At 38.3% G+C, this 22,622-nt stretch overlaps 1 long non-coding RNA gene across 2 annotated transcripts in view; it reads left to right on the forward strand.

Annotated features, from left to right (window-relative positions):
* The window catches only part of LOC136872716 (uncharacterized), a 97,447-nt gene that overhangs the window by 2,314 nt on the left and 72,511 nt on the right, over nucleotides 1-22,622 (forward strand). Inside the window, exons 2-3 of one of the 2 annotated variants that reach the window (XR_010859982.2) lie at nucleotides 3,059-3,142; nucleotides 10,935-11,812. This is a non-coding gene — a long non-coding RNA (uncharacterized lncRNA). Of the gene's footprint in view, nucleotides 1-3,058; nucleotides 3,143-10,934; nucleotides 11,813-22,622 lie in introns of those variants that run through there. The other variant, XR_011018052.1, reaches the window with a different exon arrangement.

A 22,622-nucleotide genomic window follows, 5' to 3' on the forward strand; every position in this document is an offset into this window, starting at 1 on the left:
ACTTCTACTAATGTACGAACAATTAACAACTTGATTGCACAATAGATTTGACAGTGAATAGTTGTAGCTTTGAGCATGTTAAAATGGATGTTGTTTTTGTTATTTTTGACCCATGCCATATGGTAAAGTTGGCCAGGAATACCCACTCTGATAAGAAGATTATATCCTTTTCCAAGGGTGATGTAAAATGAGAGTACATTGCAAAATTAAATGAAATTCAGGAGAATGAGGGATTAAATTTTGCTAATCTTAGTGGTGCACACATTAGATGGGGAAATAAAAAAATGAATGTACAACTTGCTGTGCAGACATTAAGTTCTGGTGTTGCTGATGGAATTTCATTTTTAAGAAAACAGGACCATCCATTATTCATTCAGGGGGAACAGTACTGGGTAAAATGCTTCACAGAAACGTATGATTACTTGAGGTCCTTAAAGACCGAGAGTGTACCACTTCTGTTCCATGCTCGTAAAATGTTCTGTCTTGGGTTTATTATAGCTGCCACTTCTATAAGTTTAGTTGCTAGAATATTGCTCACAAGAGCACATAATCCATTTAAATATGTGCTGACATATAAGTTTTCACAGGACCATATTGAGTTGTTCTTTTCCTGCATTCGAGTTCGTGGAGGGTGGAATAATAATCTCAAAACTCTGCAGTTCAAATAGGCATTAAGAAGGTGGTTGTTCAGAAACAGTGTAATTGCTGCTGGGAATTGTTTGAATATTGACTCAGTTCAATTGGGTTCTGTTTTTGAATTTTGTTTGCAAAAAAAGAATAGAACAGTTCAAATGTAGGCCTATGTAATGAGAGTATTGACACAGGAATAGAAGAAGAATATTCAGATTTGCTTTGTATGCAATTGTCTGAATTTCAGGACAATATTTTGTGTTACATTGGAGGGTACATTGAGATGAGGCTTTTGAAGTCCCTCACTTGCTCTCGTTGTAGAGCAATGGTAATAAGACAATCTGAGAGTTTCCCTGATCACTCTTACCCAGTTCCCCATAAAACTAGTTACAGTTTGTGCAGCATGGTTCGAGAGGTAAGCTAATTGAACCATCTCTAGATGTTCTAAGAATAATTCAGTGCACAGAGAAGGAATATGGTTGAGAGTTGTGTTAGGTGAGCAGATTGAATGCCAGCAATCTAGACAGAATTATTGTCCTGTCAGTGGTAATGAAGTTAAGTACTGGAGGTAACTTGCCTTTCCATTTCTCACTTCCAGTGGATAGTGAATACCTTTGTGAAGAGCTGCATGAATTACAAATCCTCAGGAAAATTGCAGAAATGTATCTATTCGTTAGGCTAGTGAGTTATGGCATAAAGCAAACCTTGTATAAAGCTCATGGCAACTCTTCTAGTGTTAGAGCAAAACTGAACAAACTTATAATTTTTAGCCATGTGTAGGCTAAACATGGGCTGAATGGTGCCACCATTTTTGTTCACCACCTGTATTGTTAACAGGATGCATGATATTGTATAGAGGTTGTAAAAAGTTTAATGATTATTTTGTTGTCAGTATATCAATTTAATGTACTACTGTAGCATGAATTTTTAATGCGTATATCAGGGCCTATCTGTACCCTCATGAGAACCATCCCCACCCTCACCCCTGCTCACACGTACTCCTCCACCCCTCGTAAACAGGTCTGCATATTCATTTCTAACATTCTGAGGTCTTTAGTTGGATTAAAATTTCAAACTGCATTGAAGAATGTTGAATGTGTGGTTGTTTTGTAAAGTGCAATATTTTATTAGGTGTAGCGTGTTATATTTCAATGTGACGTTGTATATTGTGTGTGTATTTATACATACACACATACAAGTGCTGTCTTCTATTCATTAGGCTAGTGAGTTATGGCAAAAAAGCAATCCTTGTATAAAGCTTTTGGTAACTCTTGTAGTGTTAGAGGTAAACTGAACAAACATAATTTTTAGCCATGGACTGAATGGTGCCACCTTTTTCGTTCACCACCTGTATTATAGTGATACATTAACAGGATGCAAGATATAGTATAGAGGTTGTAAAAACTTTAATGATTATTTTGTTGCCAGTATATCCATTTCATGTACTACTGCAGCATGAATTTTTCATGCCGACATCAGGGCCTATCTGTACCTTCGTGAGAACCATCCCCACCCCCAACCCTGCTCACACATACACCTCCACCCCTCGTAAACAGGTATGCATATTCATTTCTAACATTTCGAAGTCTTTAGTTGGATTAAAATTTCAAACTGCACTGAAGAATGTTGAATGTGAGGGTATTTAAGGGCTGTAGAAAGGATGTATAGGAGAGGGCATATCAGTGACTGGTAAGACCACAGTTAGAGTATGGTTCCAGTATATGGGACCCTCAGCAAGATTACTTGATTTGAGAACTGGAAAAATTCCAAATAAAAGCACGATTTGTTCCGGGAGATTTCAGACAAGGGGTGAGTGTTATGAAAATGTTGCAAGCTTTGGGCAGGGAAGACTTAGGTGTAAGGAGAAGAGCAGCTCGACCAAGGGGTATGTTGTGAGCTGTCACTGGAGAGATAGTGTGGAATGATGTCAGTAGATGAATAACGTTGAGTGGTGTTTTTAAAAGTAGGAAGGATCATAGTATGAAGGTAAAGTTGAAATTCAAGAGGACAAATTGGTGCAAATATTCATTTATAGCAAGAGGAGTTAGGGATTAGAATAATCTACCAAGGGAGATGTTCAATACAGTTTCAACTTCTTTGAAATCTTTTCAGAAAAGACTAGGGAAACAACTGATTGATAGGGAATCTGCCACTTGGGTAAGTGGCCTAAATGCTGATCAATGGTGACTGATTTTGTAAAGTGTATATATTTTGTTTATTAAGTGTATATTCCAGTGTTAAATTGTGTATGTGTATGTACACACATACAAATGCTGACTTTGTCCTGATAATAAATATGGTTCAAAAACTGAATACAATGTATTTTCAATGGATCATCATTCACAGATATTTCCCATCTAAAATCACTAGGCTAAAATTTTTATACATATCTTTTGTTTGTATGGCATCTATTTTATTGCCTTTCTAGTGTATCGGCCTTGAAAGCCAAGAATAACGGCCGAGAGGATTCGTCACGCTGACCCCACGACCTCATAATCTGCAGGCCTTAGGGGTGAGTAGCGGTCGCTTGTTAGGCACTGGCCCTTCAAGGCCATTGCGCCAAGGGTTGTTATTATTATTATTTTTTTAGTGTATGTATACGCATTTACTGTATTTCGTCTCTTAAAGAAAAATGTTTGAGATTAATCAGGCCTAGAATATATTTTCATTTTATCCAATACCACTAGCTATTTTCAGTTTCAAATTGCTATTAATCCTTTGAAATATATATTTCGCCATAAATCACGTGCAATTTGCAAGTGACATTCCGCCTAAATGTTTAAAATTCGTTAAGTACTTGTGTCTTGTCGCATGTATGTATACGTCAGTCATGCCTTCTTGCCGTACAGCTAGTCGCACCGGAAGCTGCACTTCTCTCCCATACAGTCAGCATTCCAGTATTACCTACAGTTCAACGCTCCTCACCAATCTAACCCATACCGGAGCGTGATGCGATTCAGTCCAGTCCTTCACATCTATGCTTTTGATGTTGTTTAGCAAATCCTCTGAACTCATTACTAAGTCAGTAACGCTCCCCCCTTGATCAGTAATATAGGTCATTTTGCCTTCTCTGTCCCCCTCCCAATAGCCGTTCAGAATGAAGAAATTTCCTACTTCGCATAATTCTAAAAGGTTTCTACCGTAGTTATTAATTACCTTATCATTACTACTTCTTCCTGATCCTACAATCAACTCTCCTTCTTTACTATACTTCGGACTTCGTTCGCCTGTTCTGGCATTCCAGTCTCCAAATAACAATATTCCGTCCTCATACCTCCCTCTAATGATACTAGTTTCTAATAATAATTCCTCCAAGGACTTATCATTTGCATATGGAGATTCCTTGGGGTGACAGTAGGCAAAAGCCAAGCACACATTTCTCTCTCCCTGCCTCTCTCTTCATGTTAAATCTTATCCACATAACCCCTTCAATATCACTCTCAATATGCTCTATACATTCATTCAACTCTTCTTTCACTAGCACCGCTATTCTTCTTGAGTGAACAGCCCGTTTTACTTAATCTTTTTCTTGACTTGTGCCTCACCGTGAATCTCCCCCAAGTTATCTCCCTGCCTACTTCTAGCCATGTTCCCAAAAGTGCTACTATATCAAAACTTTCTATTAAATTTTTCACTTTTATATTACCTATTTTACTCTATAACCTTTAATATTAACAAAGCCTATCTTCCAGTTTAGTTATAGCTTTTTTCACTACCTTCTTTTTCTTGTGACTACAGTATGTTGTTCGTATACGAGCAGTAGATACTTAAACAGCTTAATTTTTACGGGAGTGCTAAAAGAGCAGGTAAAAAATCTGTGTTCCTTTTCACCCCAGTATGAGGTGAATAGGTTTAGATGGGACACTTAAATATCTCTTTCTATTCATCCCATATTTGGGGTGAATGGGAACATTAATTTTTCAGTCAATATCACATAACTCTTTGTACCAAACTGGTCATTTCATGTACCATAACTAGCTATCTGACCTTGTCAACACTGCCACATGCAGAAATGTATTAAATGATCTAAATGAAGAAAACAGCAACAGAAAATACTCTAAAACTGTTCCCATTCACTCCATTTTAAGGTAGCATTAAACCTGAAAAATGATAAAGTAATTAAGAAACTGGAAGGTATTTAAAAGAATATTGTTGAGAACAATCTGAATATACGGTAGATGATTATATCATTTCCTCTCAGACTGCATAGGTCTTTGAGTGATATTGTTTTTACGTCCCACTAACTACTTTTCGACTGTTTTTCAGAGACGGCGAGGTGCCGGAATTTAGTTCCGCGGGAGTTCTTTTGCGTTCAATTGCTCACACATCAATCAATCAATCGTCATTACAACGAGGTGTTCAACGGGACGGGTCAAAGGAAAAGTCGTTAACAGCTTTGCAGGCACTCAAGCTATATCATATAGCATTATACCTGAAAATGATGAAGTAATTAAGAAACATACCTTTGCTGGCGAGATGTAGTGTTTACAGTGCACTACGTCTTCTGGTATGGGCTAGAATAAATTTGTTACTTTCATTGACCTGTCTTAGTCTCATCCTTGGCTTTGACAATGTGAAAGTGACTAGGGTATGAGCGATGCTAGTAATACCATTCCTTACGCAGCCAGTCCCTGTTATGAATGGTATGAAAATATCACTCATAGGGTCGGTTGATGCATGCAATTCAGTGGGCTTGGCAGACTGATATGTGAGCAACTTCTGGCTCAGTGAGGAAAGCAACGGGAAACTACCTCACTCCTCATTTCCCTAGTACACCCCTTCAGTGATGCCTAGATCATCTATGACAGTTGTTGGCGTAGCTGTGGAGGATCAAACCAGCCTTCGGGCTGAATACCCAACCCCAACATACAATTAAGAAACTTGAAGGTATTGAATAGAATATTGTTGAGAACGATCTGAATATAGATGATTATATCATTTCCTCTCAGATTGCATAGGTCTTTGAGTGATATTGGCTTTATGTCGTACCAACTACTTTTCTACGGTTTTCAGAGACGACGAGGTGCCGGAATTTAGTCCCGCAGGAGTTCTTTTACGTGCCATTAAATCTACTGACACGAGGCTGTCGCATTTTAACACCTTAAAACACACCGAACTGAATCAGGATCGAACCCGCTATGTTGGGATCAGAAGGCCGGTGCCTCAACCGTCTGAACTCCTCAGCCCGGCAGTGATTCAAAATCATTTGAGAAAGAATATCATTCATGCGACAAACAGCTCAAGACTACTGCGATAGACAACACAAAAGAAGGTTGGAATATTAAGGATTCGTAGCCCATGTAACTATTCATAATGTAGTATTTTGAGATTATGCCAGATAGTTCTCTCTTGGACCTGAGGACTGGTTCGAGGTCCACTCAGCCTACGTGATTAGAATTGAGGAGCTATCTGACGGTGAGATAGCAGCCCCGGTCTCGAAAGCCAAGAATAACGGCCGAGAGGATTCGTCCTGTTGACCATACGACACCTCGTAATCTGCAGGCCTCGGGAATTTTCCATTTGGAATTGCTAGGTGGGCAATAATTCCATTGTAGAGATTTATATCCCGTATGCAGTTATCAGACTGTGCCTCATATATAGGCTTCTGATAAGCTCACCTGCATACACCCAGCGTCAGTGGGTAGGGTTTGACACATCCCACTCTGACGAGTCTAGTGTCAGACCTAAGACGAAACACTGGTTAATAGAGCAAACGCCTGAAAAGCTTTACATCCGATATGTTTTTGACATGCTCTATTGGTGAAAAATATCTAATTCCCTCCATGGGAATTTAGAATTTTCCATTCTGCTTTCTCACTTGCACACTTCCCCTCACCGGGTGTCTTCCTAGCTGGCCCGATCTTTAAAGTATTTAATGTAACATGTTACCGGAATAACATGTTACTCAAAACCTGTTATATTTGTAACAGGTAGCAATTCTTCCCAACTCTTCATTATTTCATTAGTCATTTTGTCATTCTACATTACTTGATAATTACTGAAGTTTAGTTCATTACGATTTAGCATGGTTGCATTTCATCGTCCTATTCTGTGAAATACTGTTCCATCACAAGGAATGTTCTGTCGAGATAACAGCCTCAGCTCTGTGGAACCCTGTTCCATTGCAATGAAAGTTCTGTTGATGTAACACCGGTAGTGTGCTGCCTAATACGTTACGTTGTGTTATTCTGTGAAACAGTGTTCCATCGCAATGAATGTTCTGTCGAGAGAACAGCCTCAGCTCTGTGGAACACTGTTCCATCACAACGCAAGTTCTGTTGAGGTAACACCGGTAGCACTTCCTAATATGTCCAATTGTGTTATTCTGTGAAACAGTGTTCCATCGCAATGAATGTTCTGTCGACATAACAGCCTCAGTTCTGTGAAATACTGTTCCACCACAACCAAGTATTACAGCCAGGTAACAGCCACAGCATTGTGATACCTGAAGCATATCGTTATTCTGTGAAGTTGTAACGTTTCAAAAGATCTCTGCTCAGATTTATAACGAATAACAGATCGAACACAAGTTAGTCTATATATTTTTCAGTGAATGAATTCACTTCGTATTATATTATTTTGTGATCAAAGTCAATAATTTTAAAAATTTCAGTTATATAATGAGAGCCGATTCAAACTCAGCCTCTTCAATTTCTACCGGTACCCACAATAATAACGAATAGTAGTGGCGATTTGGAATTAGAAGTAGGAGCAGGAAACAATTACAGACAAGGAAAAGTACCCGGGTTTTTTAATAATTAGACAAAATAAAGGAACTAATTAACTGATAAGACAACAGGGTTTATACAAATTGCTTTTTTAAATAACTTCTGTAATTCCTAGTTTCAGGCAGCTAAAATAGAATACATATTTTCTCCGCAAAGTGAGGGGTGATTGCCCCACCCACCCCCTCACCCCACCCCAATCGCTGCCACTGTTTAAACGAAGTTGACTCTACATCAGTTAGGGCCTACTATGCCATCAATTTGAAATGAAAATGCTGCAACAGACATTGGCATTTTACCCAATACATCCACAGGCAAAACCCAGTCATCTCAATCATCACAGGGAAACAGATATCCGTTTTTTTATAACATCCATACTGTAAAATGTTTACCTAAAATATATGGTCTTGTTCCAGTGTATGATATTTTGTACTGCCTTCTCTTTCTTGATTTACTGATCACCGAATGTAATTTTAATGTATGGTTATCTAGTGAAATAGTAGAAGCTGGTTATGCATGTTAGGCAGTATGTTTGTTAATTGTTTCAACTATTTATTTTGTGTATTATTTTGAGACCTGATTTTCACGATAAAGGGTATTTATAACAATTTGTAATCTATGCCATATGTATTTTATGTTCACTGATTTTATATTTGAGTATTCTTTTTTTTTTTTTTTTTTTATTGGCTTTACGTCGTACCGACACTATCAGATAGGAAAGGGCTAGGAGTGTTAAGGAAGCACTCATGGCCTTATTAAGATACTGTCCCGGCATTTTCCTGGTGTAGAAATAGGAATGCACGGAAGATCATCTTCTGGGCTCTCGACAGTGGAGTTCAAACCCACGATCTCTCGAATGTACGTTCAAAGCCTGTCGTTATTTGTGTATGTCTACATTTTGTCTTTTTGAATCTGCTGCATTTATTTACTACAATTCAGTAGAGAAATATTGAAGTTCTAGTGAAGAGGCCGAACCCCGAGTATACAGTATATAAAATGTTTCGTAGATTCAGTTTTGTCCTATTTCTGTGGTGTACACTTTTATCGGTAGTAATTAAATGGAACCGTCACATTGTGGCTATCAGTGGAAGCGTTTCCAGTCTTTTCCACACTCAATTTATAGAGCTGTCTGCGTAGTATACTATGCTACGCATGGCTGCGTGGTCAGAGGCGCATGGTGATAGACTGCACATGAATGATTCTCAAGAAATCCCACCCCTTCAACATATTGCACAGATTGACTCACCTCTCAAAATATCTGGCACCTCCTAGCAAAAACTTCATTCAGTAACATTATGCGTTGTCAGTTTTAGAACATGTTATTTTTATAACATCTTACCGGAAAATATTATCTTAGTGGAACTGGAATGTTGAAACATGTTATTGGAAAATAACAGTTTAGCCCACCTCTACTACTGGAAAGAGTTATCATAAGAGTAGGAAGATGTGTATAGTTGTAAAAGGAGGCTATATGGACTTGTAAGAAGGAAGAGAAGAGCCTACTCAAAACAGGTGAAAAGGAAAAAAGAGAGAGAGAAAATAACACAGCTGGAGGAGATAAGGAAAAGATGGAAGGATTACTTTGATAAATTCCTAAATGTGAGAATGGGTATAGATGAGATGATAAGAGTGTGAGGAGTCAGAATCCGAGAGCGAAATCACAATGGAAGAGGTGGAAACTACTGTCAAATGAATGAAAATGGGAAAAGCAGTGGGAATGGATGAAGAGTTTATGGAAATGATAAAAGCAGCAGGACCTGTTGGTCTACAATTGCAGTGTAGGCTATTTAGATATATTTGGAATGAAAAATAAGTACCAAATGACTGGAGTAAAAAGGTAATAATAACTATACTTACATAGGGGAACAAGAAGATATGAGATAGTTATCGAGGAATCACACACGGATCTCGGGTAGCAAAATTATTTGAAAGCATACTAGAAAAGAGAATGACAAGAGTAGTAGAAAGACAGTTACAAGAAGAGCAATATAGCTTTCAAAATGAAAGATCAACACCAGACCCCATCTTCAGTATGAGGAAGCTAATGGAAAAATATTAAGAATATGGCAGAGATGTGGTGAAGACATTCCTCGATTTAGAAAATACTTATGATAGTGTCCCCAGAACAAATGCAATGAAAAGGATTTAAAAATCAAAATACAAAAATTGTTATAGTAATGTACAGACACAATCAATCGACGATCTGCATTTAGGGGTACCGGGCGAGTTCGCCGTGCAGTTAGGGGCGCGCAGCTATGAGCTTGTGTCCGGGAGAAAGTGGGTTCGAGCCCCACTGTCGGCAGCCCTGAATATGGTTTCCCGTGTTTTCCCATGTTCACACCAGGCAAATGCTGGTGTTGTACCTCAATTAAGGCCATGGCCGATTCCTTCCTACTCCTAGGCCTCTCCCATCGCATCATCGCCATAAGACCTATCCGTGTGTCGTAAAGTGAGTTGTAAAAAAAAGAACATGTAGGGCTGTCACCCAGGTGGCAGATTATTACTTGTTTACTGAGTCTTTTCTTAAATGATATCAATGAATTTAATAAATTATTCCAATCCCTAATTCCTCTTCCTATAAATTAATATTCGCCCCAATTTGTCCTCTTGAATTCTAATTTTATTTTCATATTATGATCTTTTCTACCTTTAAAAACTATACTCGATCTTTTTTACTAATGTCATTCCACACCATCACTCTAATGACTATGGGAGTCCTCACAGCCTAAAGTTTGCAACATTTTTGTAATGCTTCTCTTTTGTTGGAAATCACCCAGAACAAATTGTGTGCTTTCCTTTGGGTCTGTTCCAGTTCACGTATCAAGCAATCCAATACATCAGAACCATGTACTAATTAGGGTCTTACCAGAGATATTATTTCTCCAATTTTTTATTTTTTTTTGGCCAGTAAAGTAAACTCGTGTCCTCATCCCGAGGTGGTGCAGCTCTTTTCAGGCACACCCCCAATGGAGGTGAGTTGCATGTACCATTTCAACCACATACCACCCCTCCTGCCAGTTTTATATTTCTGGCAGTACTAGGAATCGAACCCGGACCCCCAAGGGTGGCAGCTTTTTTTGTCAGTATTTAACATTTCATTAACACATGGAAGGTTTTTATTGGTGCAAGGATTGGAAATGGGTGTAGCAAGTGGCCATGGGCCCAGCATTTGCCTGGTGTGAAAATGGGGAAACCATGGAAAACCAGCTTCAGGGCTACTGATGGTAGGATTCGAACCCACCATCTCCTGAATGCAAGTTTTCTCCTTTACATCCTTACTACAACTCTTGAATACTCATTTTCATCAGTCGACATTAGATATGTATGCAAATACATATTTTGTTTACCACTATGTAGACCTCCAAAACTGACAAGGAAGTACGTTTTAAGGTGAAATTGGATGAATGATTAAGTTTGATAGTGCATGGATATGCATATTTGCATTTTTTAGATTAATGCATACATTTCAAATTTTGAATTTATAGTGCATGTTTTCAACTTTTCTTATGCATATTCTTACATGTTTTACAAGCAGTCTTCAACAAAATGTAAAGTATTTAATGCCATTAACTCTTTCAGCAATGAAACAGTTCAAAGGGAACTGGCAGTTATCAAGTCACACTTCCAAATCATACCAGAATCAATCAAGATGCTAGAAACACATGATTCACTGGACATTGTGGGGAACATAAAGCATGAAATGTAAGGTATCCCAGGAAACCTCAGCCTCCATCTGCGAACAAAATAACATGATGTCCTTAAACAAAGTCTGAGTTACAACATCATGATGGTTATAAACAAATAGAATATTTGGCTGGTACTGATAATGTGGATGTACCAGAATGTTTAATACCTACACTTGCTCCTGAATTCAAGTACTGTCCTGTCACATCCGTAGAGAGAGATCATTCTCCGCATTGAAGCTAAGTTACAAACAGCACAGATTTAAATCAGAAAACTTGGAGAAGACTGTTGTAGTGTACTGAAATGCAAATAATTATGGGCAGGAAAAGTAGGTTGTGCAGTGTAAAATGAAAGCGGAATGTGTATTTAAGTGTATTTCTTCATGTTTCTGTTTTTTACATGGTTTTCTTAAAACCTTGCTAAACGATTTATCATGTGTATTAACAGCGTCTTATCTCGGAGAAGTGTGCACATTTTTGAACAGTAAACACTGATAGATTGATACCTCTCATAAACTATGCATAGATTGTTTGTACTAGTGGAACAATCGCAGCTATAAGTAGTGTGATTTTTTTTTTTTTTTTCATTCAGTTCTTTATTCATGATCATAAGTTTATGTATTGGTGTGAGTGAATTGCGTGTGTCTAGTAAAGGATTGTTATGATTTGCATTTCATACAAGTGTTTAGTAGCATGAAAATAAGTGCATACGGTACATAAATGCTTATTTCACCATAGTTGTATGCTTATATTTGTGATTTATACAGCATATAAATCTGATGTCTATTCATCAGTTCTATTCTCATCTATTCTCCTGTGACCTACCGTATCAAAAGTCTTAGACAGGACAGTAATATTATAATCAATTTGAACTCCTGAATCTAAAATATCTGCTATATCTTGCTGGAATCTTGCAAGTTGAGCCTCAATGGAAATGGAGTAACCTTTCCTAAACCTGAACTACCTTCTATCAAACCAGTTACAAATTTCACCAACGTGTTTCCTCAGAGCTTATAAGCATCACATTTCAAGATAAATAGCCTGTAGTTACCTGTTTTGTATTTATCTCCCTTTTCTTTGTATAATGCGACTACAATTACTGGTACAGCTCTTCATTCATTTGGTATACGGTACTGGTTGCTCCTTCATGTAGGGAGGACAGAGTGATTTTTGAATGAAACTGAACTACAACAAGGAAGTGTACTTCCACTTGTGTTATTAATAATGATGAGTTGCAATAAAGTAATTTATGTGATTTTTGCATTGAAAAAGGTGCATTTAAAGGTGTTATGAGTATGTGAAGGAAATAAAGGAAAAATATGTTAATAAGAAGCTGAAGGTAATGCTGTTTGCAGATATATTGTGATACGGGAAGCAAATACAGAGGAAGTACAAGAGCAACTCGACATGTTGGTACTGATAATGTGGATGTACCAGAATGTTTAATACCTATACTCACTCCCAAATTCAAGTACTGTCTTGTCACAGCCATTGAGAGAGATCATTCTCCGCATTGAAGCTAGATGCAGACAAGCACCACAGATTTAAACTGGAAAACTTTGAAAAGACTGTTGTAGTGTGCTGCAAAGCAAATAATTATGGTCAGGAAAAGTAGGTTGGGCAGTGTAAAATGAAAGCGGAATGCGTATTTAAGTGTATTTCTTCATGTTAGTGTTTTTTTTTCAACGTGGTTTTCTTAAACCTTTCTAATTGATTTATCATGTGTATTTACACACTGTGTCTTACCTAGGAGAAGTGTGCACATTTTTTAACAGTAAACACTGATAGATTGTTCTCATAAAGAGCAACTCGACATGGGATGAAAATCAGTGTGGGAAAGAGTAAGTATAGTGGTGTTGTGTAGAGGAGAAATGGAAGGGAAAGGAATTATAAAAGTTGGGGGATGAAACCTTGAAATTGTGGAGAACTTCACCTACTTGGGAAGTAAACAGATGCAGGATACAGGGCTGGATATGGATATCAGTAAAAGGATTGAACTGGGAAATGCATTCTACCAGAGTGTAAGAAACCTGGTATGGAGGAAGGAAGTACCAATAAAGTGAAAAGAGGTGATGTATGAGGTGTACTACTGGTACTGCCCAATAATGACATAAGCAGACCTGTAAAACGACAAAAAGATACAAAAATCAAATCTAGGCCAGTAAATGAAAGTATTAGAAAGTATGATAGAAAAGACAAGAAAGGACAGAGTAGGAAATGTCAGGAAGGAAACTGGAGTGGAAAAGCCTTTTGACAATATGGAGAAAAACAAACATAAATGGTTTGGACATGTTAAAGAGGATGGAAGAGGGAAGAATACTGAAGCGAGATGTTGGAGACCCAGATAGAAGGAAGGAGGACAGGAGAGAGATGCAGACTAAGGTGGCTGAACATGATCAAGAATAGTACAATTAAAGGAAAATGGAAAGGTAGAACAAACATCCCAACCTGGCAGGAGCTGGACAAGGGAAATTGATGATGAATAACAAACTTATACTTACGTCAGTCACGTTGAGATGATGTCTGTAACTTCAACTCTGGTACAGCACTTACGCATTTTACCATGCTTGAAGACCATGAACCAGCCCATCAACTGTTGTGTCTGCTTCCGCACTTAAATGCTCTTCATATTGTACCATGATTAATTAATATTGATTTCTTTTCAGTAATGTTAAACTGTATTTGTTTCATATTCTCTTTTTTCCTAAGTTTTCAAGTGATTAAAATTTACCTTGGCCAACAGTCTGGCTCTAATGAGATTAACTTTTTATAATTTACATGTCAGTATGATAATACTGTATAATAAACTGTTACAACAGTGGAACATAATAAGTCACCACCACCAATAATAGTAATAATAATATACTAATAAAAATTATTATTATATTATATTATTATTGTTATAATTATTATTGTTATTATTATTACTACTACAATAAAATTTCGTTAATTCGAAGTCGTTGGGACGGAAAAATCGGATTTCGAATTAACCGCCAACACGTACTTCGGAAACCCAACCCTTGCGGCGTCAAATACAGTAGAGACAATACGCGACACTCAGCGAGATATCGAGCGACAGCTATTAGAGCTCTCTCTAGCGGGTAGACCTGAGAACCACTGATTCTGTCATAAGAACACGTGTATTTGTGTGTGCAGTTTTTGGTGATATTTATGCGTTTTCAGTGAGTTGACATAATTAAATAGTAACGTGTGTCATTCCTTGATATCTCCTCTTAACACGAGGGGAAAGGTATGTGCTGTGTTTGGCTGCAGTAACTATGAAGTAGAGAAGAAAGCGCGGTCTTTCTTTCGCTACCCTCGTGACAAGAAAATGTAAGTGATGTTGTGTCTGCATATATATTCTTCCAGTGACAAAGAGATTTTTATAGCACTTAATAATCTTCTAACCTGCTCGACCCACATTTTAACTGGCTTAAAATATGATACGCATATTTTATTGTATAGTGCAGCAGTTAACCTGCAATACTGACGTGTTGTTGTAGGTGTGATCTGTGGGTTTTGAAATGTCATAGAAGTTATTTGGATAAGGTGTACAAGAAAGAAGGGACGTCACGCTTACATCAGAATTACCGGTATAAGATCTGTTCAGATCATTTCCAGGCCAGCGACTTTAAAAATCCTCGCCTTTACAGCCAAGGGTATGTTACATTTTTACTCTAATTGTACGTAAATATTCCTCAAAGCATCACTGTCGACAACATTTTCATACTTTTCTTTCTTTTATCCTTCTTCTCAGATTAAATCCGGGATTTTATAGATTTTCTTTCTGTTAGTAAGCTTTATGTTAAGAGGAAAATTGTCCAGCTTTTAAATGTTAATTAACGGCATGTGTGTGAGGAATGTGCCGATATTTTTATTGACAAGTGGTTTTTAGACAAATCTAACCGTAAAAGTTCAGGCTGGAATCTTAAAGCAAAAGCAGTAATGCATAAATGAAAGATCAACCCATTTCACAGCAGTCCATTTCACATCTTGTTTATATGTTTAATTTCAGTCTTTAAATAATAACCTTTTAAATAATTCTTCATTCATGTATCCAGACTTGCTTTAGCAACTTCGAAGTTAATATCTCAATAATACTTTCTTTCTAGACGTAATTTATTTATTCATGTTCGTATATGCATTTCCATTGATATTTGAATTTAGCGCGACTTTTCGGGTCAAGTATCTAGGAGCGCCATCATCGAATTTTCTCCCATTTTAACAAGGCTAAATCCGTAAGTGTCACGTATTGTCTCTACTGTATTTGGCGGCGTGACAAAATATATTCTAAGACCTGTTACTGCATGCAATTAACTTTGATTCACAGTTTAAAGCTCTCAAATATCATGAAAAAAAAAATTCCAAAATATATCCAACAAGGTGCATTTACAGTATTCAAATAATGCATTTGGATAACTCGGCGACAAACATAACCTCACGCAATGAAATCAAAAGAAAGAAAACATGATTCAAAGACGAGGAGAAATCTATACTGGCTCCCCTGTGCAAGTGCTATATTCATGGATTACTGTACTGTATGCATTTTAGATGCCTTGTGATTGCACGGAAAGTACCCTATGCCCTTAAAACATCGCGGCTTATCGTTCTTTCCTATGCTATGACGAGGGGAGAGAGTAGGGATGGCGTGCGAACGGAGTCGCGAAGAGTCGAGACTGCTACCTCTGGAACCAAGACCAACTACAATTACTTTGTCTGAGATGTAGTTGGTCTTGCTGGAACCAAATACAGTAGAGACAATACGCGACACTTACGGATTTAGCCTTGCTAAAATGGGAGACAATTCGACGGTGGCGCTCATAGTGACTTCACCTGAAAAAATCGTGCTAAATTTAAATATCAATGGAAATGTATATACGGAAATGGATAAATAAATTACGTCTAGAAAGAGAGTGTTATTGAGATATTAACTTCGAAGTTGCTAAAGCAATTCTGGATAAAATAAAAATTATGTAAAAGGTTATTATTCAAAGAGTGAAATTAGACATATAAACAAGATGTGAAATGGCTTGTTCTTTTATTTATGCATTACTTTTTTAGCTTTAGCATTCCTGCCTGAACGTTCACGGCTATATTTTTCTTTTTTCTCATTTTAAAGCATTGTATCATCACATTACACTTGTCAATAAACACATCGGCACATTCCTTACACACATGATGCAATGAATTAACATTTAAAAGCTGGTCAATTTTCCTCTTAACATAAAGCCTACTAACAGAAAGAAAATCTATAAAATCCCGGATTTAATCTGAGAAGAGGGATAAAAGAAAGAAAAGTATGAAAATGTTGTCGACAGTGATGCTTTGAGGAATATTTACGTACAATTAGAGTAAAAATGTAACATACCCTTGGCTGTAAAGTCGAGGATTTTTAAAGTCGCTGGCCTGGAAATGATCTGAACAGATCTTATACCGGTAATTCTTATGTAAGCGTGACGTCCCTTCTTTCTTGTACACCTTATCCAAATAACTTCTATGACATTTCAAAACCCACAGATCACACCTACAACAACACGTCGGTATTGCAGGTTAACTGCTGCACTATACAATAAAATATGCGTATTATATTTTAAGACAGTTAAAATATGGGTCGAGCAGGTTAGAAGATTATTAAGTGCTATAAAAATCTCTTTGTCACTGGAAGAATATATATGCAAACACAATATCACTTACATTTTCTTGTCACGAGGGTAGCGAAAGAAAGACCGCGTTTTCTTCTCTACTTCATAGTTACTGCAGCCAAACACAGCACATACCTTTCCCCTCGTGTTAAGAGGTGATATCAAGGAAAGACACACGCTACTATTTAATTATGTCAACTCAGTGAAAATGCATAAATAACACCAAAAAGTTCACACAAAAATACACGTGCTCTTATGACAGAATCTGTAGTTTTCAGGTCTGCTCGCTAGAGGGAGCTCCAATAGCTGTCCCTCGATATCTCGCTCAGTGTCGCGTATTGTCTCTACCGTGTTTGCTGGAACCGACACTCTCGACTCCAGTGTCGACTCCACTGATGCACTAACGCCATCTAACAACTATTGCCCGAACTGCTTGGAATTATAGTTCCACAATCCTCCCTTGGTAACTTGTGACAAATACAGTAGAGACAATACGCGACACTCAGCGAGATATCGAGGGACAGCTATTAGAGCTCTCTAGCGGGTAGACCTGAGAACTACTGATTCTGTCATAACAGCACGTGTATTTGTGTGTGAAGTTTTTGGTGTTATTTATGCGTTTTCAGTGAGTTGACATAATTAAACAGTAGCGTGCGTCTATTAATTGATATCTCCTCTCAACATGAGGGGAAAGGTATGTGCTGTGTTTGGCTACAGTAACTATGAAATAGAGAAGAATGCACGGTCTTTCTTCCGTTCACCTCGTGACAAGAAAATGTAACTAATATTGTGTTTTCATATGTGTTTTTCCAGTGACAAGGAGATTTTTATAGCAATTCATAATCTTTTGACCTGCTCGACCCATATTTTAACTGGCTTAAAATATAACATGCATATTTTATTGTATAGTGCAGCAGTTAACCTTCAATACAGATGTGTTGTTGTAGGTGTGATCTGCGGGTTTTGAAATGCCACACAAGTGATTTGGGTAAGATGTTCAAGAAAGAAGGGACGTTACGCTTATGTAAGAATTATAAGATCAGTTCAGATCATTTCCAGGCCAGCGACTTCAAAAATCCTCGACTGTACAGCCAAGGGTATGTTACATTTTTACTGTAATTGTACGTAAATATCCTCAGAGCATAACAATCGACAACATTTTCGTACTTTTCTTTCTTTTATCCCTCTTCTCAGATTAAATCCGGAATTTTATAGATTTTCTATCTGTTAGTAGGCTTCATGTTAAGAGGAAAATTGACCAGCTTTTAAATGTTAATTCATTGCATCATGTGTGTAAGGAATGTGCCGATGTGTTTGTTGACAAATGTCTTAATGTCATGATACAATGTTTTTAAATGAGAAAAAAGACAAATCTAACCACAAAAGTTCAGGCAGGGATGCTAAAGCAAAAAATGGACAGCAGTCCATTTCACATCTTGTTTATATGTCTAATTTCAGTCTTTAAATAACAACCTTGTAAGTAATTCTTCATTCATTTATCTAGAATTGCTTTAACAACTTCGAAGTTAATATCTCAATAATACTTCCTTTCTAGACGTAATTTACTTATCCATTTTCGTATATGCATTTCCATTGATATTTGAATTTAGCGCGACTTTTCAGGTCAAGTCCCTAGGAGCGCCACCGTCAAATTGTCTCCCATTTTAACAAGGCTAGATCCGTAAGTGTCCCGTATTGTCTCTATTGTATTTGCTTGTGATACGATGAATACAAAACGATTATTAGCCAGCAAACATTAAGTATTGTTTTGGGGATATTATCATCGTTAGTGTTAATGTTGTAGGTCTATTTTGGCGACGATGAGGATGAAGATGACGACGGTAATAGTAGCGATAATAATAATCTGATAGTATACATGTGCAAATTTGCTAAGCCAGTGGTGTAGGGGGCAAGGCGTATGCCTGTCACCCGGCGTCCCCGGGATCAATTCCCGGCCGAGTCAGGGTTTTTTATTTGTGAATTGTTAATACCCCTGATCGGGGACTGGATGTTTTAGTGGCAAAAGATCTACAGAAGTCGACGCCACTAACAAATATCATTTTATTCTTTTCTTAACTTCAATGACGAAAACAAAAAAAAGGCCAGTGCTTATAGTATGATTTTCTTCCTTTCTTAATCTGCTTACCCTCCAGGGTTGGTTTTTTCCTGGGGCTCAGCGAGGGATCTCACCTCTACCGCCTTAAGGGCAGTGTCCTAGAGCTTGAGAGATTGGGTCGGGGGATACAACTGGGGAGGATAACCAGTACCTCGCCTTGGGGCCTCACCTGCTATGCTGAACAGGGGCCTTGGTGGGGGATTGGAAAACTGGAAGGTATAGACAAGGAAGACGGAAGGAAGCGGCCGTGGCCTTAAGTTAGGTACCATCCTGGCATTTGCCTGGAGGATAAGTGGTAAACCACGGAAAACAACTTTCAGGATGGCTGAGGTGGTAATCGAACCCACCCCTACTCAGTTGACCTCCGAGGCTGAGTAGACCCCGTTCCAGCCCTCGTACCACTTTTCAAATTTCGTGACAGAGCCGGCAATCGAACACTGGCCTCCGGGGCTGGCAGCTAATCACACTAACCATTACACCACAGAGGCGGACGAGTATGATTTTACAAAAAATATTTTACCAATCATTGTGCGTCATAATAGCCGCCTCCGCAGTCTAGGGAGGCCCCGGGATCGATTCCGATCACGTCAGTGGTTTTTACCTGTGTCTCAGGTTTCGTGATGACGGTGAGGTAGAGACCGGGTCTAGAAAGACAAGAATGACGGTCGTGAGGGTTCGTTGTGCTGAACACATGTCACCTCGTAATCTACTAGCCTTCGAGATGGGCAGAGGGCACTTGGTAGGTCAAGGCTTACCAGGGCTGTCGCGAAGAGGGGCTTTTGTGTATAATAATAATATAATAATAATAATAATAATAATAATAATGTATTCTGACAGAATAATCCTCAATAATCGCCAACATAATACAATCAACTTTCATTTACTAATGGGATATTACAACAAATGTTTCACCAATTGTTGTTTATAATATTAATAATGTATTAGGACAGAATCGTAAGTAATCGCCAATATGAAATTCAGTTACATAATAATAAAACACCGGCGAGCCTATTACATATGACAATAATTTCTTATCAGTTATTGCTTATAATAATAATAATAATAATAATAATAATAATAATAAATAATTGTACCGGGCGGTACACCTCTACGACGCAAGTTCAAATCTTGCGCCAATTGAAACTCCTCTACAGGAGGAACCCTGAACTGTAACAACTGAATCAACTCTCCTGTTTATCAGAAGATGTCTCTAGGTGTTTTTTATTTTCTTTCATTGATCAAGAAGTGTGGACATTCTCTAACAGAGGTCTCTACCAGAAAACTACGATTATGCACTCTAGTGTGAAGGAATGGACCTTCTTGAAGAAATTCTGTATTCATAAGTTTTGTCTTTACTAAATTTTGTTCTGTCATTTGTGGGTTGGCAATATTAAACCTTTCTTTCCGCCTGTTTTGAATGTAGCCAATCAGGAATTTCTGTAATTAATTTTCCACCAATAAGGTGTTTCTTCATCGCCTTGTGTATAAGTTTTTGCTGTTATCCAATAAAACTTTGTGGGCGGGTCGCAATCATTCATGAAAGGTCTCGAATTTTCCGCGAGGGTATAAAAACTGCTGTTTTTGTTGTCTCCGGGCCACTCTTATAACATCGTGCTCAGTGTGTGAATATTAGCAGGGGGGCGGGAAGCGCCTCATTCTTCAGGCAGCCGTTCTTCAACAAGGTAATGGCCTTTAACATGTGTATTTCTTGCTAGCTCAGCAGTTTAACTCTCAGGGAAGGTTCGAAACATTTAATATGTAACCCACTCTTTAAAATGTAAATCCCTTTTCAGTCTATGTAAAATCTACAAATCTCTCTAACTATAAAGCGGGGATAGAGAGTGCTTTACCCTCTCGAGCTCCTCTTCATTTCGATTTTGAGGTGACAGTGTTTTCATAACCGTTTTTTCTTCCTTCTTAATGTGTTAAATTTATCTTGTATACTAGTCACCTCAATAGATTGGGATTAGCCCCTGTGAGATCGGCCTAGCGCCACTTTGGTTTTAAAATGTGTAATTAGGAGTGCAAGTTCACGCCTCCAGTCCTCTCTGTACCTTGGGCCAATAACTTAACCTGTCGTCTTTTCCTTTTCTTCATGCGAAGGCCCTGTAGGTTGGGTACAAGATACCCCTGTTTCACTGTAAGTGTGCCTTGAGGGCAGTTAGAAGTAAAGGTTGTTGTTTGCATCCGGGAGATAGTAGGTTCGAATCCCACTATCGGCAGCCCTGAAAATGGTTTTCCGTGGTTTGCCATTTTTCACACCAGGCAAATGCTGGGGCTGTACCTTAATTAAGGCCACGGCCGCTTCCTTCCAACTCCTAGGCCTTTCCTATCCCATCGTCGCCATAAGACCTATCTGTGTCGGTGCGACGTAAAGCCCATAGCAAAAAAAAGGTTGTTGTGGCCTTTGATAGGCTTGTAAAATTGAGAGGTCAGCTCTTTCTGGTATTTTGGAAGGTGCCTCTAGAAGGCTTGTTACTAAGCGGGAGCAAGAGCTCCATGTAATTAAGGGTTTTCTGCCCCTTTGTATTTTGTGGTGGTAAGCTGAGAGCTCAAGGATTGTCGTATTGGGGCTCGAAGCCCAGGACTTGTAAGAACCCGAAACTCGGGCTTTCCTTGGAAAACTACTCTGGTACCTGATTTTGTTATTTCCCCTAGTGGAAACTGGTTAAATTTTTATCTAATCTTGGACTTCTTGATTGTGTACCTGATGTAACCTGTTGTTATTTGTTGTATGCTCAAAATTCTATGTCACCATTGTTTAGTTTCGAAAATATAACCTTTATTGAAATTTTAATTCATCTTTCGGACTTGTAGTTAGACCCATTCCAGCCCGTACTTTCTTTCACCTCTGCCTTCCACGGATAACTCCGTAACAAGTGGTAGCAGAGCGTGGTTGAATGGGTCTCAATTTAGCCCCTTTTGACGGCTAAACATCGCTTTTGATTCAAACTCTAACAATTTTCTCCGTCGCTGGAATTTTTCGATTTTTCTAAATTTGTAAAGTGTCTGTCATCATGCCCGGCCCTCGCGATGTCCTCCATCCCGGCTATTTGCGCAAGGAGGAATTAATCTATGAATTAACAATTAGAAATGTTCAATCTGGATGCACGGTTGCGGCCGATATCACTAAGCTTAAAGATTCTCTTGATTTACCGATTACCACCACAACTTTGGGAGAGAAAGAGATTGACGACTCTCTCTCCACGATCACTAACAATACTACTGAGCTAGCATTCGTAGTTAGTTTTTTGAAGGAGGGGATTCATCCCCAAATCAACTCTAAAGAGTACAGGCCAGATTGTACCATTTTTCTAATAGATTTAACGATCTATTGTCTCTAAAGTGGAATGACATTCAAGGGAAGGAGGCTAGTGCTCTTCTCGAAAACCTTTCTAAACTGTCCACTAAGGTTACCCTATTGTTAACTGGAGCTGTGACCCCCAAAATCGACCAACCCACTCTTGTAAACGTAGTTAGCGAGGAAGACTCTTCTAAAGGAGAAGAAAATAGGAAATCTGTAGGAGCTCAACAAACCTCTGCCCCATTAGACAATGAATCTGAACGTCGTACCTCGTTGAATAATGCACCTTCTGAAACAGCTTCTCCGCCACTTAGGCCTCTACCTACTATGTCACCTGGCTTCAGCAGTTTTCCCCATCCTTTAGCAATGTTGCTCAGAGGTATTTCTAAGTTCTCCGTCAATTCCACCAGTGATGTCATTGTCTTTCTAAGATTTTTCGTTGAGTTTCAGGATCATGCTCTTGTTTTTTCTCTTTCCCCGTGTCAAATTTTGCAGATCATTTAACCCTATTCAATTGGTGTT

Source organism: Anabrus simplex, chromosome 4 (assembly GCF_040414725.1).
Source record: "Anabrus simplex isolate iqAnaSimp1 chromosome 4, ASM4041472v1, whole genome shotgun sequence".
NCBI lineage: Eukaryota > Metazoa > Arthropoda > Insecta > Orthoptera > Tettigoniidae > Anabrus > Anabrus simplex.